The sequence below is a fragment of the Ochotona curzoniae genome, unplaced genomic scaffold (genome assembly GCF_017591425.1).
Source record: "Ochotona curzoniae isolate NIBS_2020 unplaced genomic scaffold, NIBS_Ocur_1.0 contig_3332, whole genome shotgun sequence".
Lineage (NCBI taxonomy): Eukaryota > Metazoa > Chordata > Mammalia > Lagomorpha > Ochotonidae > Ochotona > Ochotona curzoniae.
This window is the reverse complement of record NW_024465816.1, coordinates 3,048,714-3,060,521: the sequence shown is the minus strand read 5'-3', so window position 1 is coordinate 3,060,521 and position 11,808 is coordinate 3,048,714. Positions and strand designations below refer to the sequence as shown.

At 49.1% G+C, this 11,808-nt stretch overlaps 1 long non-coding RNA gene across 1 annotated transcript; it reads right to left on the bottom strand.

The window, feature by feature from the left end:
* Nucleotides 1–3,955: 3,955 nt before the first annotated feature.
* On the bottom strand, nucleotides 3,956–6,601 carry LOC121156237. The gene is made up of 2 exons (XR_005883834.1): nucleotides 6,560–6,601; nucleotides 3,956–6,299 (listed from the first exon to the last, which is right to left on the bottom strand). It is a non-coding gene; the product is annotated as an uncharacterized LOC121156237 (long non-coding RNA).
* Between the last annotated feature and the right edge of the window lie 5,207 nt (nucleotides 6,602–11,808).

Sequence of the window (11,808 nt, the reverse complement as noted above, 5' to 3'; positions counted from 1 at the left end):
GGCTTGGTCCTCAAAACCTGTATCCTCCTTTAATGGTTAATGGATTAATGTTAAAGGTTGATGGGCTAAGGCCAGAGGCTTGATCCAATTATGGTGTCTGAGAGGGAGGCCTACAGGAGTTCTTTGGGTCGCCGGGGGTCACTTAGGTAGCAAAAAGCAGTTTCTGTTTGAGGGTTGGTTATAGAAGCCAAATTCAGAAGTACGCGTTTAGCCTAATGGTTAAGGTGTCCATGTGCCACATTGGAGTGCCTGGATTCGATTCCTGTTCTGAATCCCAGCTCCAGCTTCCTGCTACTGCAGGTGTTAGGAGGCAGTGGTGATGGCTCAAGTAATTGGGGGTCCCACCCACCCACACGGTGACCTGGACAGAGTTCCTGGCTCAGCCCCTGCTACTACCGCCACTGGGGGAATGACTCAGTAGGTGGTAGCTCTCTTTTTGCCTCTCTGTCTCAAATTAAAATAAATAACTGCATGAATTTTTAAAAGCTGGATCCAGCCTAGCTACCTTCTCTCTGCTTCCCGGCACATTGTGATCATTCTTCAACCTCTACTCCACCACTGCCCGTCTCCAGCCTCATCAGACAGCTGCTATACTTATCAGCTGCCTGACCTTGAACTGTGAGCCTCCAAAACCGTGAGTCAAAATAAACCACCTTCCTAAGTAGCTTGAATTAAGTATTTGGTTGTAGTGATAAAAGGTTAATACATCTGATATAGAATAAGTTTATTTAGCTCACAGGTTTTTGGAGGTTGGAAGTCCAAGAGCAGCTGGCCCTACTGGTTAGACCTCCAGCAAGCACAGTCTTGATGGATGAAATGGAATCGTAGCATCAGTACCCAGAAACACAGGACTGCAAGGAAACAGGAGTCAACCTGTAAGAGTACCCAACGGCCAAAGCTGGAAACATTCCAATATATACTAAGATAAAGGACAATGTGATTAGATTATAACCCATGGGATAAAATGAACAAGCAGAGTTCCTACCAATAGGAAGAACTGATTCAATAAATAAATGTTTTCTCACAGGATAATTCCAATTAATAAAAGTAGATTAGATGAGCATTTGATAGAGCAGTTAGGACACCTCTCGAGCTGCCTGCATCCCACACTGGAGTGCCCAGGTTTGTATCTTCTTGGCTTTGCTACTGATCCCAACTTCCAGCTAATGTACACTCCAGGAGGCAGCAACGATGGCTCACAGAGTTGAATTTGCACCGCTTACATGGGAGATTGAGCTTCAAGCTCCTGGCTGTTGCAGGCATTTGCGGAAATGAATCAGTGGATGGAAGATCTCTGTCTTCTGCCTATCAAATAAATACCATCAAATTTCTTTTTTATAAAGGTTTTTTATCTCATCAGAGAAGCAAATTTACAGAGGGAAGTGCGGACAGAGAGAAAGATCTGGCATTCACTGGTTCACTCAAGCGGCAGCAATGGCTGGAGCTGAACTGATCCAAAGCCGAGTCAGGAGATTCTTCCAGGTCTGCCACATGGGTTCAAGGTCCCAAGGCCTTGGGCCATCCTTCACTGCTTTCCCAGGCCACAAGCAGGGAGTTGAGTAGGAAGTAAAGCAGCTGAGACATAAATCAGTGCCCATACAGGATCTCTGACCCTTGAAGGGGGAGGATTAGTCAATTGAGTCATCATCCCAATTAATTAAATTTCTAGAAAAATAACACCGCAGTAATAACTGTTGCCTACAAGCCACCAATGGACACTACAATCAGTAATTTGAGGAGAAACAGGATATTTGCATAGTCTAAAATCCTCTCCCTTAAGATAATAATGAACTAAAAAGGGAAAACAGTAACTTCACAGCAGAAAAAAATCCCTTTATCAAGCATTCAAGCTAAATATGAACAACAGAAAATACTGACACCATGAATCTCATGACATACAATCTCAGACAACTGGCAAATGGACATGACTTTCATGGCCTCCTTGTTAACAGACCCCAATGATGGGACAGCCTACAGAATGACAACTGGTCTTCATCAATGACGACAGCATAATGAGCAATAAGGAAAGAACAAGGAACCCCTGTAAGTGAAAAAGACTAAGAGAAATAGCCGAAGACTGTGGGATCCTAGCTCACATCCCTTGAACCTAGTGGAGGCTTTGTGTTGGTGTCCGGACCTCCTGCCTGGCTGACTTCCTTTATTCATTCTACAATGACCAAGGTCTCAGACTTTGCTGGACTAGCCAAAGAAAGGCAGGGCTGGCTGCGGGGCTGTGAGGGGAGGAGTGCCCGGGTGAGGGGTGAAGAGCAAATAGCCACATGCTTTCCTGCATTCACTGATCCGCTTGGGGCTCCTGCTTTGCAGGGCTGAAAGCTCTAGGGAAGCTTGTTCTGACTGTAGACTTATGTAGCCCGTGTTGAAAGTATTCCACCCGTTTATGCCAATGGAATGTGAAAGCACTCAGGGCTCACGTGTCACATTTATGGGCTAGTCACCAAGTGGCTGCCAAGCAGCAGCAAGACGGTGCATGTTGGCAGCTCCTCTGCCAGGAAGCAGGTTAGGTCCTGACAGACTGCTCCAGAGCGCCCTGTTTGTCATTCCAGTCACCTGGGAGGGGTGCAAGCTCGCAGCCCTCCGATGTGTCTCCACCAAATCACAGAATCTTCAAATTAAGCGCACACATTGCCACTCTGCTAAGAGTGTGCACTCTCGGGCATATCTTTACGCAACAAATGCGGAGTTTTACGACATTGAAAATTCCACTGGGAGATAATATCTGCAAATATCATAAGAATCTCGTTAGCCGCTCCATGTGCACCACCCCCAGTGTGCTTTGAAGCTGGGTAAATTCAAAAGGGCCTTTTGCAAGGAAATACCCATGGCTTGGGGCAAGCACTTCAGCTCTCCCAGCCTCCAAGTCTCCTGGCCTGGCCCTCCCCTCTCAGAGCTTCGAGACCCTGGGAGGGTGCAGGTAGGTCCAAGTCACTGCAGCAGCGGCGAGGAGCTTTGACTCTTTGTCCTTACAGCCTTCTCTAGTAAATGACTCACTCCACGGACAGCAGGGACATTCATGACTTTTTCACTGTGTTCCATTTAATAACAACAGTAACAAGAATGAGCAGGCTAAGCACCTGTTTCAGATGCCCATATTCCATAGCAGAGCACCAAGTTCAAGTAACGCCTGGTTGTTCTGCTTCTCCTCCAGGTTCCTGCTAATACAGTCTGGAAGGGAGAAGGCTGAAGTTGTCGGGTTCCTGTCACTCACATGAGACACCTGGACGGAGTTCTGGGCTCTCAGCTTTGACCTGGCTTAATGTTGACTGCTGTTGGCATTTGCGGGAATTAATGGATAAAAGATCTTCCCTCTTATCCTCTGCCTTTCAAATAGATGAAAATAAGTGAATACATATTTTTAAAATATGCCCATGTTCTACACAGGAGTCCTAGGTTCAGTACCCAACTCCAGCTCCTGGCTCCAACTTCAAGATCACAGCTCAAGTACCTGGATCCCTGCCAGCAACCTGGGAGATATGGATGAAGCTCCCTGCTTAGGCTTGGCCCCTAGTCCAGAACATGAGGGGCATTTGAAGATGGACTAGCAGATGTAGTACTCTGTGTGCGTGTGTGTTTCTTAGCCTCTCTATCAACTAAAAACAAAAAAGTTTTTTAAATTGCAAAGTGTCACAGCACACCTTAGCTCAGAGTCAATGACCAAGAATGCAGATCCTGGATATTTCTCAGGACAATCCAGTTTTTTAATGTTTAAATGTGTTTAACCTTCATTTGATTGAAAGGGAAAGACAGACAGGAGTTGGGGGAGAGGAGGACTGGGTAACGGCCAGGGGTGCTGATCGGCATCATTAAAGGCACAGGCGGCTTTTCTACCCAAGATCTCTTCTGACCCCAAATATCAACCTTGTTGAAGCTAAAAACCTCACAGATAAGGTGAAAAGGAACCCCAGCAAAGTAAAAGCATGGCCCAGACCCCCTGCCCTTTCCCCTAGCCCCAGGCATCCGTGTCCTTTGGCACAAGGTTTTATTGCCTGTCCTTTCTTTATCAAGAGGAATTCACTAAATTGAGAGAAAGTCCTCAAGGTTCTAGTCACAAGGAGCCTCCTGTCTGCTTGCAGATAAACCTTAATGGCCAGTATCCTCTTTCTGAGAAATCCTGGAGGAAATGTAACCACAATTCAAGTAACCCCTCCCAGGCCTGGCAGGAACCCACCAGACCATCGTAAATTCCCTAAAGATCACTGCATCGCTGGCCAATCAGGAACCTTGCACGTACATACCTCGCAGCCCCCAATTTTCACCCATGGCTACTCGGGGAACCCAAAAACTAAGCAACAGTTGCCCAGCTCCTTGCTCTGCACATTGCAATAAAGACTAGCTCTCTCCCTGACGTCAGTGTCTGGCTTTCTGCGCATCAGGCGAGCAGACCCAGCTTGGGGGTTCTGCAACAATGCCTCCAACAAGTTTGGGGTGTTGTTCAGCAACAAAGGGAGTCTGTGGTGCTCATTGAGCCCCTTGCTCAGCCTCATCCTGGCCAGAGGAATACTGCAGTCAGACAGGGAGATGTTGCTGCTTGCACTGGGTCTGTTTCCATGTGGCTAATGACTACATTTACACATTGTCTGGTCCCACAACCTCCTCCACTCCCACCCCTACTCCAAACAGTTAGTCCATAAGTCTCTCCACCGACAGTGTCCTGACAGGCCAAGCGTGTGATCCAAAGAGGTGAGTTTTTCTGCGGCGCGGGAGCATTAAAGACAAAAGCGTAGAGCCTATATGGAAGCAATCGGTGGGGCGGCAGTACGAGGGGAAGTGAGGCGTTGGCAACAGGAAGCCCTCTCCCTCCCCAGCAGATAAAAATCAAGAAAACTCTAACCATGGGGTGTCGGAGGAGTGGGGGACTTCAAAGGCGCCCAGGGAGTCCTAATTATTTTAGCAGGCAATGAGCTCATGCTCTGCAAGAACAGAGGTAGAGAAAGGAGAGTTGCAACCGGATGCGGCTGCCCAGAAAGTCAGCTCCACTCTAGAAACCAGAACCAGGCGTGTGCTGCTTCACTCACTGCAAAGCCCAGGGGCCACGCTCTGCTGCGGAGGCATTGGCTGGGCCAGGCACACACCTGCCTCTGAGTCCCAGCTTCGTGTGTTGGACACACTCTCACTGAGCTCTGGTGCTCAGGTATGGAGCCAGAGTTCACAGTAGGGGCCGCATCTGACGCCAGTTGGCAGTCATGAGCAGCGAACGCTGGGATGCGTGAGATCTAGCATTTGGATGGAGTATTGTGCAGAAAATTCATCAGGCATCACAGCTAGTCATTTGCCATTATTTATCCTGCCTCTGTTTTCTTGGGCCTGGGAAAGACCTGCCTGGGGTTGAAAGCTGCAACCCCAACGGGAGCTTTTCATTTAATGGAATTGACATTGGCAAAGCATTCCATACAAGAAGACCAGGTAAGCAAGTTTGGCTCTAGTCTTTGAATTCTTAAATCCCACTTAGCAGTAAGCCCTCCTCTTACCCACAGTTCTGTTTCCCAAAGTTCCAATGATCTCAGGTCAACTACAGTCCAATAATATTAATGGAGAATTCCATAAAGAAACCATTCATTAAGTTTTAATTAATGAGCCATTCTGAATAGCATAAGGAAATCTTAACACCCAATGCTCTGTCTTACCCAGGACGTGACTCATTCTTCTCTCCAGTACATCCACCACCCTTAGTCACCCATTAGCTGCCTAGGTTATAAGAGCAAAACACACACACAGCATATATGCGCATCAGATTTGGAACTGTCTGATCCTGGCATCCACTGAGGGTCTTGGAATGTCTGCCCTGTGGCTAAGCGGGGACTACTGCTTCCTCCTGAAGTCCCCAGGGTAGGCTGACCCGGAAGCTAATGAAAAGAAAACTTTAGGCTTCTCACCACTCTGCACTGCGCTCCTCTCCCACCCCTACCACTCCCAGGGTAAAAGGAGAACCTCCTCAAGGTATTCACAGGTACATGGTCTTTTGCTCCTAAGAACTTCACGGCGATAAGGTACTTCATCGTTCAAGACCACTGCCTCTGTCTACTCTGCTTTCCCTGTCGCCGCGTTTCTCCTTCTGGACGTGTTGGCAATGCTCACGGGCATTTCTCCGCATCTGAGGCCTCCTGCATTCGGACTGAAGTGATACACTGAGGCCATCAGATCCCAGGTCAGCTACTGCTGGTCATCTGGAGCAGGACAGGTTTCCAGGCCTGTTCCTGCCCCGATGGTGCTCCCTCTGCCCGTACCGCCTTGTGAAGACTCAGACCCGGGCTTCATTTCAGGATGTCCTGCAGCATCTGGAGCTGGGGAGGAAAAACAAGCTTTGAGGTTGATGGGACCCTGGGCTAGTCTAGAACCAAGTTTTCCAATCTCCGAACTCGGGTAATGGTAGGCCCACTCAGAACTGATCGCTGGCCAGGGCAGGTATTGGGGCGCCGCTGGGTAATGAGATGCCGGTGTCCACCTGCAGAGTGCCTGCAATAGAGTCCCAGCTCTGCACTGGCTCCAGCTTCTTGCTAATGCAACAACAGTGAGGAAGCAGGCTTCAGTCCCCACCACTCACACGGAGATGCAGACGGAGCTCCTGGTTCCTGGGTAGCCTCCCCAAGTCCGGCTGTTGCAGACATTTGCACAGTGAACCAGCAAATGGAAAATCTCTCCTTCTCTCCTTCCTTCTCGCTCCCTCTCCTGTTCTGCCTTTCAAATAAAACTGTTTTTAAAATCCATCCCTGGTAAAAATAATCTTTTCAGGAACATTAAAGAATCATCCAAAAATATTTGTCCCGCATCTGGTACCATAGCAGAGGAAGGAGGGCAGAACAAATTGGTCAACTACGCCAGAGAAGCTTGCCAGCCAATTTCTTGACCAATGGACTGTGTCAGCCAGCGGGCCTTGGATTTCCTCCTCTTTGGATCTGTGACATCATGTCAGAACTCTGACACTACTGAAACCACGTGGACAGAACCCTCAGAGTATGCTCCGCACCGGGCACCCCGGGACGACATGGGGTGGCTGCTTCCCATCCCTGGGTACTGGGGCGGTTGGTTGCTGGGTTACGGCTTCTCCCCTTCTCTCCCCTCTTCCACTACATATAGGAAAAAGGTAAATTGTAGAAATAGTGTTTCACCCGCTTTCCTTTATTCTTTCTCCGCCCTCACACCCTAGTCAACTGTGTAAACATCACCAAAAATAAAATTTTAAGTAAAAAAAAAAAATTTTTTTAAGAATATCTGGCCCAAAATGAAACAAAGGATTCATTAATCAGTTAACATTTTTTTCTTGATATTTCACAATCCTTTGACCCTTAATTTAGTATGTATCATTCTACATTCTCTTTCTTCCCATAAAAGCTTCAGCCCCAAGCCTCTGACCTGCTCTCATACGTTTATTTCAGCTCTTTGAAGAGCGTCGGCTGGAGAAAAAGCGAGAAGAAAATTAGACTCCCTAAGTAAATGACCTGAAATAATTCCATTTGAGCGATCCGGCGATTCTAGACAAGGGAAAATTCTGTGTTTGTTCTTCCTGCGAAAAGCTAAGCGAAATGAGAACGTGAGACGGCAGCTCACCCCACTGCACGTTCCTGTAAGGCACAGTCCTCTATGGCCGTGTCGGGGAGGAAAAAGTACTTTCCGTATAATATGAAATTAGAAAACAAAAACACCTAGCGTTTAGGCCGCGTCAACTTTCTGCCCAGGTCTTTCCTGGGCGTGTCCCCTCCCGCCAGCACCCCGCGTTCACGCCCACTATTGTGGCCCGCTCCCAGCCTCCCGCCCTCTCCGAAAGCCAAACACACGCCGCGGGGTCGCCAAAGTGCGCGGTGGCGCCAAGACGCACTGTGCAAGTTCAGGGAAAGCAAGAGAACTTTAAAACAACAACAACAGCAAAAACTCCATCGGACCCAGCAGGAAGCCTTCGAGTAGGTTGGCAAGCGGCTAGCAGTTTTAGTTCTCACGTCACAAACACGCCGAAAAAGAAGCCCCGACGCGAGCAGCGCGTTCGCAGTCGCGAAGCTGCGCCAGGTCTCCGTGCGCTCGGGCGCGGCCCCCTTTCCCAGCCAAGAGCAAACGTGGCTTCCTCCTCAGATCCGAGCACAACTCGGGCCCCGAGCGGCACCCCCACCCCCCACGCCCTCTCAAGGCCTGGGCCTGCGAGCCGAGCGCCCGAGGGGCTGCAGACAAGGGCGGCCTCCTTCGCCTGCCCCCCGGAAAGCGCCCGGCACCTCCCCATGGCGGTGCTCGGAGTTCGTATCTTTAAACCCCGTGCTTTCTCCCTGGCAGCCAGCGTGTCCGTTAACGATCGCCAGCCGCTGGCGGGGTCTGGACGCCACGTGACCGCGCCACGTGACGCGGAGCCGCCCCTGGGGCTTGCTTGTATTTGAATAAGAAGATCGAGCTTCCCATGGCAGCCAAAGCCCGCGGAGCGCGGCGCTGCAACGTGATCCCCGGGGCGGGTTACACAACGCCGAGGAGCTGGGCTCGGCCCGGCCGCCGCTCGGCGCCCAACCGCGGCTCGCTGCCGCCCGGGGAGTTGTTTTCTAAGGATCGTCAAACAAACAGGGTTTTATGCGTTTCCAGAGTGAGCCGTCCATGTTCCCTTTGGAAAAATGGTGATCCTGGAGGAAGATTGAGGCCCAGTTTCTCCAAACCCATGGGAGTGCGCGGAGCTTAGTATGGCAGAGAACCAGGAAGAAAAACAGTCTCCCTTTCAAAACAAAGATTCCGGATTGATTTTTTTTTCCCTTTGTTTCTCCTTTTCTCTCCCTGGAGAGGCTCCAGATAATGCGCTTTGCTACTGAACCAAAAACGTACACCGAAATGACACTTTAAAAATTTGTAAATAGAAGTGGTACGTTTGTTCTTAGCATGTCCTGTAAAGCAGGGAGCAGGATTAGTGTTCCCTGTGATGAGAACCCTGCGCAGGTTGAGGTGTGTGCCCTGCGCATGCAGATTTGCCTCTGAAAAGTTCCTCCTCCTCCTCTTCTTACACCCGCGTCCACCCCAGGAAGTAGCATCTTTACTGTGCGTCTTTTTAAAAGATTTCTTCGTTTTTATTGGAAAGACAGATTTACACAGAGAAGGAGACACACAGAGAAAGATCTTCCATCGGCTAGTTCACTCCCCAAGTGGCTGCAACGACCAGAGCTGAGCCTATCTGAAGCCAGGAGCCAGGAGCTTCTTCCCTGTCTCCCAAGCAGGTACCGGGTCCCAGGGCTTTGGGCCATCCTGGATCACTTTCACAGGGAGCTGGAAGGGAAGCAGAGCAGCCAGGATATGAACCAGCACCTGTGTGGGAATTCCCACATGGGGCAAGGACTTAGCCACTAGGCTACCGTGCCAGGCCCTTACCAAGTGTCTTTAATGCTGCCGCTTCCCCCCTGCTGAAAAAGCCTGCGATGTTTTTGCTTTCTCCTGCCTCTGAGGGTTCTCTTAGGTGATGAGTTAATTGCAGGAAAAAGAACAACAACAACATTGCTTACCTTTGACTTCAAGCTGAAGCAGGACAGCAGGCAAGTGCATTCTGCAGCCCATTTGTTAGGTTGCAGTGGTGGAGTCATCCGTTCATTTCACATAGACTGCCTGACTGCCTCTTCTTCCCTCCCGTTCTGCTTGGCTGCGCCGGAGTGTGGGGTGTGTGTCGGTGGGGGAGGGGTCTGGGAGTCACAGGTGCAGCATGGAAAATTCCTTTCTGTCTTACTGACATCGTAGCAGGGACCAAGGGCCGGGTGCTGTTGGCCACATGAGTTTGCCAACAGAGGCCTTAGAAGGAAGGGCCGAAACTTAGCCAGTGCCAGCCAGTATCGTGGGGACGCCCAGAGATAGCATGGTGCGGTGTGCAGGTGTCCCCCACCTCTACTTCTGATCCCCCATAGACGAGGGTCTTGGTGGAGAGGGTTCACGGCCTCCAACAGCTGACTATGCCATCAGGCAGAGCTGCTCTGTGGAGTGAGCCCTCCTGGCACAGTGCTCAAGGGATGGCACAGACTCAGCAGCTGGAGCACCAACACCTTCCCACAACTGGATGCCCAAGGAGGTGCCAGCCTAGGGAGACATGATGGAGTGCAGCCACAGGCAGGCTTCCCAAGGACCAGATGCTGTTTCCCTGCCGTGAGAGACGGCGTGGAGACCTTCCCCGTCAGCATGGACCTTCCGTGAGTGAGAGTTGAAGTGTGTTCTGGAGTTGCTGGGTCTTTCACGATCTTGAGTGGGAGTTGGCTAGCAGTCAGGACCCAGGAAATGGAGGGAAAGGACTTGGGTATCATGGTTCACATGACGTCTTGGTTGGGATTTCCTAGAGCCTCAGAAGCTGCTTCACAGGGCAGACCTGTTGACCACTGTAAACAAGGAAAATGGCCAGTCAAGCCGAAGTCGGGCGTGCAGGTGTCCTGAATCCACCAGCTGGGAAAGGCTTTTTAAAAAAGGCAAGCGCCTTGGTGTAGTTGGCTAAACAACTTCTGGCTACAATGCTGGCATCCCATGTGGGCACTGGTTCTAATTCTGACTGCTGTATCCAACTTTGTGTTAGTGACGCCTCTGTAACTCTTGCAAGCAAAATAAATAAAACTTTAAAACGAAAAAAAAAAAAAGAGGAAAAAAGTTTATTTCAGAAGCAGAGTTACAGAAAGAGCAGTACCGATCACTTCTTGCAAAAAAACTCGTGCCATTGAGTGTGTCAGTGTGGAGAAGCTACTATGGAAAACAGAACGAAGGCTCCTCGCAAATTCAGATATGGAATTACCGTGTGATCCAGCAATCCTGTTTCCAGACATATATACTCAAGGGAATGAAAGCAGGGACACAAATAGGTACTTGTGTGCCCCTGGGAACGCTGCAACACTATACGTAGTTAAAAGCTGGGAGCAATCCAAGTGTCCATGGATGGATGAATAAAGAAAATAAGACATATAGGTACAGTGGAATGCTGTCCAAGATACATTTCATTTTTATTCTATTGGCTCAAGGATTTCCGCTTCCACCTTCCCTGTTCCTACACCACCCCCAACTATTTTCCCCTATGTTATTAAAATAGTATAGAACTTAGCAGCAGTCACAAGTCATTCTGCTGTTTAAGTGTGTCATGATATTGTAGGTATCGACAACGGCAGAAAGTCCACTGTCCTATTGTCAAGCTATATTGAACAGTTTCGTTGGGAGTCCATCTTCTACTTGGGAGTAGAGATGCACACTGCAATGTATCTTCACTTCTCGGTATGGTAGTCTCTATTATACACTTCCTCTAGATGAATATCTGTACATGCGTGTTTACCTATATGTCTGTTGATCTTGTATGTTGCCTTATGTCATAGAGAGCATAGGACATTTTTCCTTTTGGGATTACCTTATTTCACTGAGCATAATCAAATCTGGGACCATTTTGTTGCAAATGGCATAATTCCGTTCTTTTTAATGCTCGAGTAGTATTCCATGCAGTAGATGTGCCACAGTTTCTTTACCCATTGCTCTTTTGACGGGCATCTGGGTTACTTTCGTGTCTTTGCAATTGTAGATTGTGCTGCTGTAAATATAGGATTACAGATCGCTTACTCACATGCAGATTTCATTTCCTTTATTATCCAGGCTTTAACAGGAAGGAAATTGTGACACATGTTTCAACATAATTGAATCTCAGGAAATCATGGTGATGTTGGTTGAACAGGACTTATCTCCCCAAACCCATGTTTAAACTCTGGTATCTTGGTGGTTGTTGGATTGAGGGTAGAGGGCAACTGTGTCAGAAAGGAGGTGAGTCTGGACAGGGTGTTAGGGGCCTGTCCTCAGAAGGTGGCGCCCATGAAAAGGCTGATTATTGGGTTT